The sequence below is a fragment of the Dromiciops gliroides genome, chromosome 4, assembly GCF_019393635.1.
Source record: "Dromiciops gliroides isolate mDroGli1 chromosome 4, mDroGli1.pri, whole genome shotgun sequence".
Taxonomy (NCBI): Eukaryota; Metazoa; Chordata; class Mammalia; order Microbiotheria; family Microbiotheriidae; genus Dromiciops; species Dromiciops gliroides.
In genome coordinates, this window is record NC_057864.1 from 352,565,634 (window position 1) to 352,573,389 (window position 7,756).

At 36.7% G+C, this 7,756-nt stretch overlaps 1 pseudogene; it reads right to left on the minus strand.

Moving 5' to 3' along the window:
* Nucleotides 1-1,437: 1,437 nt before the first annotated feature.
* LOC122755117 lies at nt 1,438-2,156 on the minus strand (annotated as a pseudogene).
* Between the last annotated feature and the right edge of the window lie 5,600 nt (nt 2,157-7,756).

Sequence of the window (7,756 nt, forward strand, 5' to 3'; positions counted from 1 at the left end):
GATCAAAAAAAGAGAGACATTTCTAGAGTTCACTTTCATGCTGGTGGCAATACTGTTTTGTTTTTGTTAAGAACACAATTCTACTTTAATACAAGCCATGACTTTATAATTACTTTAAGCCATGCAAGGATTATACACAAAGGACAATCCTTCATACTCCAGAACCATGGACTTTTTTAGAACTTGAAGGAACCTGAGAAACCATCCACTCCTCTCCTTAATTTAGAGGCATGGAAACTGGAGCCTAAGGAAATTAAATGATTTTCTGAAAGTCATTTACTTCTTCAGTGACATGCCTAGAACCCTCAAGTCTTCTGACTCCCAGCTCAGATACATTCCCACTATGCCTCCATACAGAGATCATAATCAATCAATCAATCATTCATTCATTCAACAAACATTTATTAATTGCCTACTATGTGTCTGATACTGCACTAGCTCTGGGGATACAAAAAGAGGCAAGAGATAGTCCATGGTTGTTCATTTTTTGGGGGGGAGGCAGGGCAATGAGGGTTAAGTGCCTTTCCCAGGGTCACACAGCTAGTAAGTGTCAAGTGTCTGAGCCTGGATTTGAACTCAGGTCCTCCTGAATCTAGGGCCAGTGCTTTATCTACTGTACCACCTAGCTGCCCCCTGTTGATTTTTACTAAATATTTTTATATTTAAAGTTTTGAGTTCCAAATTCTATTATGCCTTCCCACCCTCCATTTCCCCCTCCCTGAGGTGGTAGGCAATCAGATATAGATTATACACATGCAACTATATAAAATTACCATATTAGTCATTTTGTATAAGAAAACAAAAGAAAAAAAGAATGAAAAACAGCATACTTCAGGCTATGTTCAATCAATATCAGTTCTTTCTTTGGAAATGGATAGTATGCTTCATCATTATTCCTTGGGGATTGTCTTGGATTATTGTATTGTTGAAAATCATTGTCATTCACAGTTTCTCATCAAACAGTATTGCTGTCACTATGCACACTATTCTCCTGGTTCTGCTCACTTCACTATCTATCAGTTCATATAAGTCTTTCCAGGCCTTTCTGAAATCATCTTGCTTGTCATTTCTTATAGCACAATAATATTCCATCATAATCATATACCACATCTTGTTTAGCCATTTCCCACTTGATGGGCATTTCTTGATTTCCAATTCTTATATGCATAAGTCTTTATATTTGATTGTGATGGAATACTATTTGTTATAAGAAATGATGAAGTCAATGATCATAGAAAAACATGGATAGATTTGCATGCAGTAATGAAGAGTGAAATGAGCAGAACCAAAAGAACATCATATATAATAACAGCAATATTGTTTTATTTTATTTTATTTTATTTTTTCCCCAAGGGTTTATTATGAATCAACTGAAAAGCAGCACACTTTATACAAAAAGCCCCCCAAACTATATACAGCCTCAAGTCAGAGGCAGCATCACAATAGCTGAGGAGTCCTAAGGCCTTGGTGCATCCCTGGGGGAAGGGGACTTTTCATTCCAGGAGGAGGGGGTCTCATGCCAGGAGGGGTCATCCCCATTAGTGCCCCTTGCCCAGGGGGCATCCCCATTGGGGGGACCATGGGAGGTCTCATTCCAGGAGGAGGGGTCATCATGCCTGGAGGAGGTGTCCCTTGGTTCACAGGTTGGGGAGGAGTCCCTCGACCAGGGGGGGTACTGTGTTGAGGCTCCTGCTATACTGGCTGTGGCAGCAATGGCAGCAGTGGCCACAATCCCTCTTGCCTGTGTGGTCATCTCCTGTTGGGAAGGCTCACCAACTCCCTGGACAGGTCCTGTTAAGCCTGCAGGAGCCTGGGGCACCTCTGCCTGCAGCCCTGCCAATCCCAGGGCCTCCCACAGCTCCAGCTAACAGCACACAGGCAATACCTGTATCTTTAGGGGGTGGGCCTTTCACAGGCATAGAGAGTAAGTTCTCCCCACGAAGCAGCACCAGTCCCAGAACCTTCTTTTCCTCATGTTCAGGTTGTTTTGCATTCTTTGGCCTGATCTTCCTGAACTCATCACAGTCACACAGGATCAGGTTCATGTCCTTGTCAACGGCCTTGAAGGTGCCAATGAAGATGCGACCATCCTGTAGGATGCACCTCATCCTGTAGTCGATGTGCTGCAGCATTTTGCTGCTCTTGCCCACTGTCATGGTGCCGGCTAAGACATGCCCCAACTTGGGGAAAGGAGCCTGCTCAAGTGGCCTGCTGCAAACAAGAGGAGCTTTACCAGCGATATTGTTTTAAGAACAATATATGACAAAGTAATTTTGACTACTATAAATACCCAAATAAACTACAAAAGACATATGAAGGAAGATGATATCTGTATCTAGAGAAGAACTGATAAATAGAAATGTGTATAGAATGGTTTTACATATATACATACACATATGCATGTTTATCATATATAATATACAATACCATACTATATATGTATATTTACATATTTAAGTCTAATGAGAGCCATCTCTGGGGTGGGTGGGAGGGAAGAAAAAAGGGGAAAAAGAAAGTTATATGACTTTATTACATATTTAAAAGGAATAGCAAGTTGTACATAATTGATTTGTAGTTTCATGTACCATCATCTTTTTTTTCTATTTTACTGTTATAGAAATGCCTGTTTTATTTCTTTAGTTCAGAATACAATTAATAAGATTTTAAAATAGACAGTCTATGTGCTCAAGGAGTTCACAGTTCAATGGGAGAGACAATATGCAAACAAATATGTATAAAACAAGTTATATAGAGGATATATAGGAAATCATTAAAAGACGGAAAGCACTGGAATTAAGAGAGGTTGGGGAAGGCTTCCTATAGGATGTAGGCTTTCAGCTTAATCCATTAAGAGCTAGAAGAGAGCTTAGAAATCTTCTTTTCTAAAACCTTCATTTTATAAATGAGGAAACTGAGGCATACAGATATCAAACTCCATGTTTAAGATGTGGTGCGGCCGACTGAATATTGTAGGACTTTGGCTCAAATTCTACAGCAGACACTTTCTTAGTAATTCTGAACAAGTACTTTAAATTCTTTCTGTCTTAATTTCTTCATCTATAAAATGGAGATTTAAGGCACCTACTTCATAGGGTTGTTGTGTGTGTGTATATATATAAATGTATGTCTGTATACACATATAAAAGCTCTTTCAAAATCATAAGGGGCATGTATAAATGCAAAGTTTTTATTTTGTTGTTGTTGTTATTCTCCATCTATTTAGTGGCAAAGCTGGTATCCAAAGAAAATTGTTCTGATTCCTCATCCCATATTCTTTCCACTGTACTCAACTGCCTTCTTTTTCAAGATGGATAAAAAGGTACCAGTGCTAATGACAGTTTTCAAGCTAAAGAAAAGTTACTATTCTGCCTCCCTTTTGGTTATCAGTTGCCAAGCTGCCACCCTATGATGACACATCTATATGTTGCACTGCTGTGCTCTGGCAAACAACAACAGCACCAATCAAATGAGATAAAAAAATAAGCCTACTGCATGGTTTGGGGGCAGACTCTGAGACCAGAGGCATTTGAATGAGAAAGAATGTTTATAAAGCAGTCCTTGGATATTTACATCTCTCTGAAATAAACAGCCACAGAAATGAACAGCTGGCTCTGCCTGGGTGAGCAAGCACACCCTGAGTCCACACAATTTCTTCCTATTCTTTTCTTAGTGTGTCTGCTTTGATAGATCAGAAGCATATCTTTGTCTCTCAGCCAGTGAACATAGACTATAAAAAGGATATTCCTATCGATTTTAACATCAGAAAAAAAAGTCCCCAGTGATGAGTTTTAAAAAATTCAAATGTAACACTTGGGTAGTTAGCTTCTTCTGCTCAAGTACCATTTTCCACTCCATTTGTTAGAAAAATAATTTTGCTTTCCATTTTCTGAAGGGTAAAATAGGGGGTCACCTGCTCCATTTGGGGGCTCCCTTTTATGAAACATTGGCTAAGTCTGGCTCCTTTGATTCTGGCATAGGACCCTAGAGCCTGCCTGACACCAGCGTTCCTATTTCTCTTTCTCATTTCTACCTTGCAGGATGTTCTGACACCTGTCAGAAACCTGCCTAGGCTGCTAGGAGGCCATCATGTTCCCTGGTCACCCCTGTCATCAGGTATATTTAAACAGGAACTGGATAACACTGGGTTCCCCTTTATCATCAATTTAATTGACAGATTTGAGTAATCAGAGGAGGTTTAACACATTAGAAAGAAAATAAAGGACCAAATCAGAGGTAGTCCTATCATTCTCTGGGTCAGTGAGGACTTAGAACTTTTCACACATCTTAAAAGTTTATCACTAATGTATTCTGTTCTCAATCCAGGTTAAAAATTCTTTTAAGTCTACTCAGTTATCCTATCTTGGGAGGAATTTTAGGAATACCAGGGGGTTCTTGAAGTAAACAGTTCCCTGCCTATTCTGACAGCAAAGGAAGAGAGAGGCTAGCTGTTTTAACCTAATAAAATTCTTTCCTTATTTTTTTTTCTTTTGGCCCTTAATTAGCTGAGTTAAGATGATTCTTCTGCAAAGGCTACTGTCTCACCCATCACTCAAGTAGTATGTGGAGTCCCATCTCCTCCAGGAAGCCTTCCTAACCCAATTAGAAGGATGCTGACAAATACCTTCAATCCTTCTTTCATCTATCAGTCCTTCTTTCAACCACAGAGAAAAACTTTAACTTCCATAAGCAGGTATCAGCCTTCATTTATAAGCCATATACAGTTACTTCTGCTAAATTATGCTACTATTTACTATTTCTTACTTATTGATCTCAGTGTCCCATGATGATGTAGTAAATAATTTGGAAGAGACATCATTTGCCTTACATTTAAAATGCTGTATAACATTATTGACACAAGAGCAACAGCTTGGTGTATTGGAAAGTGTTTTGGATTGGAATCAGAAAACCTGAGTTGGCTCTGTGATTTGTCACCGTGGTCATCTTCAGCAATCCAAGTCACCTCTCTGGGTTCAGTATCCTCACCTCTAAAATAAGAAAGTCGGACTTTGATCATTGGTGTCAAAGACAAATAGAATCAGAGTCTGCCCCCAAACCATGCAGTAGGCTTATTTTTTTAATATCATTTGATTGGTGGTGTTGTTGTTTGCCAGACAAACTTTTAAGATGTGTGAAAAGTTCTAAGTCCTCACTGACCCAGAGAATGATAGGACGACCTCTGGAAATCATATGCAACTATCCCTATGGGTTACATATTGACTTAAGAAACCACATATTAACATTATGGTTTTTTTATTTTTATTTATTATGTTAAATATTTCCCAATTACATTTTAAACTTGTTTGAGCTGCACTTGAGACTGTTTCTGGGGATCATGGATTTGATATCTATGGATTAGATGACCTCTAAGATAACTTATAACTTTAAATGTTACTTAATAAATTAATTAAATTAATTGTTGTTAAATTAATTTAATGATTTAAAAATATTTTTAGTAATGATATCTCACCATACATCTTTAAGGTTTGCAAGATATTTTGTGTAAGCTGTCAATTGATCACTCATTATAATAATAATTTTTCTCTTTTCTTTTCCCAAGAATATCTGAAGATAATCTTCCCTGTTTTCCCCAACCTTGCAGAATGTATGGCAATGACTCATTTTGCTTTGAAACTGAAAAGTTAAGAATGTCAGAAAAGATGGAGGAACTGAGAATTTTCCCAATAGGGCTTCACAAATGATTCTTTTGATTAAGCTGACTATTTGCAATGTTCTAATTAATGTATTAACAGCAGTCTGCTATTTACTAATGGTTCATACATGGGACACTAGGAAAATTAGAAATGATGTAAAATTATTTTTGTACAGCCCTCAAAAGCTGCAGGTCCTGAGCCCAATGGGTCAGCCCACCAAAACAAAGCAGATTTGGAGTAGGAGTGGCTAGAGAGAATAATAATGAAAATAGTTTTCAATTTATGTAGATATGGAGGGCAAAGAGGTCAATATTTATTCAGTGACCCATAGAGCTTATGCTATGTTTATGCTTCTGTCATAGACAATCAGCAAAAATATGTATACTCTATGAAAACTGATATGTCTTCCAGAGGAGAAGGTCAAAGGGTAGGAGGAAATCTTCTTCACTCTTTATATTATCAAGGAAGATGAAATATTCCTCTTTTAAATTTTGTATTTATTTTATTTTTAATTTATGGAATAAAATAAGCATTTATATAATATAGTAAAATAAAATGGATGGCACATGAAACTGCAAATCTATTATGTACAACTCACTATTTCTTTTAAATATATTAAATATATTATTAAATATTAAATATATTATAAAGTTATCATGTATCTTTTCCTCCCCCACCCTATAGATGGCTACCATTAGACACACATATGTGTATATATACAAACATATTCCATACACCTATTTATCAATTTTTTTTCTCTGAACGCAGATAGTGTCTCCCTTCATATGTCCTTTGTAGGTATTTTGGGTATTTGTAACAGACAAAACAACTTATTTGTTCATAGTTATCTTTAAACAATATTGGTGTTACTGTATACAACTCAATTATTCCCTCTTAATGATAGAGGGAAAGACCTAAAAGGACAACAAAGAAGAAATCTACTCTTAGAAAAATAGAGAAGAATCCAAAATAAGTTCAAGAGATTAGAGTATAGACATGTGGGGTAGAGGAAAATAAGTAGAATATGGACTTTGGAACAGTTTTAGATATGTAATAGGTATAATATTCTTTCCACAGGGAATGCATTTAGGCTTTCAGAGAATGAAGTAGGTTCTCATGTACTCCATGGAAATATAATAGGGATATACAGATGTCACCAAGAGTGAAGACATCTGTTCTTGGCTCCAGGAAGAAAAGGCATACTGTGATGAAAGAATACAGCCTGATAAGAGCTGTAGATAAATTGATCTGATATGAATGTTCAAGAGTCATGCTACCTTCCTAGGAAATGAATACCAGACATGATGTTGGCCCTTTCAAAACCTAGCAAATCTGAAGATTTCTATCCATGCTCTTAAAAATTGATAAGAAAAAATTGCAGTCAAAGGAAACTAGAAAGAACATGGAAATATAAACTCTTTGAGGGCAGGCATTATTTTTTTTCCTGCATTTCCTTAACATATAGTATGGTGCCTTGTACATTATAGGTACTTAACAAATATTGAATCTCAGCCCTTTGAGCCAAGTAGAAAAAAAAATCTAATCTCTCTTGTATGTGATAGCTTTTTACATACTTGAAGAAAGTGATAGTAGATTATCCCTCCATCTGTCAAGTAGTCTCTTCTCTATGTTTATCATCTCCAGTTAACTGTATGTTATGGTCTTTGGTCCTCTTTTTTGTTCCAGTTTGTCAGTGTCTTTCCTAAAATAACATGCTTAGAAGTAAGCATGAGGTTTAACAATATTTAATTTTTTTTTTGCTATCAATAGCAGTTGTCTTATTAGGGGAGAATATAGCAGGACCTCTACCATTCTAAATCTGCACTAGTTTTAATACAATGCTAGATTATCTTGGTTTATGTGTCTGCCATGTCACAGAGTTGACTTATTAACCTATTGTCCATTAAGTCTTCAAGGTCTTTTTCTTTTCCATAACTATTGTTTTCTAACCAAATTTGACTTCTGTAGTTTGAACCCAAGTGTAAGGCTTTAATATTTTCCCCATTTAAATTTCATCTTATTAGATCTAATCAATCATTTTTAGCCCACTAACACCTTTCTAGATTTTGACTCAGTCATCTAATGTCTTAGCTATCCCTTTTAGT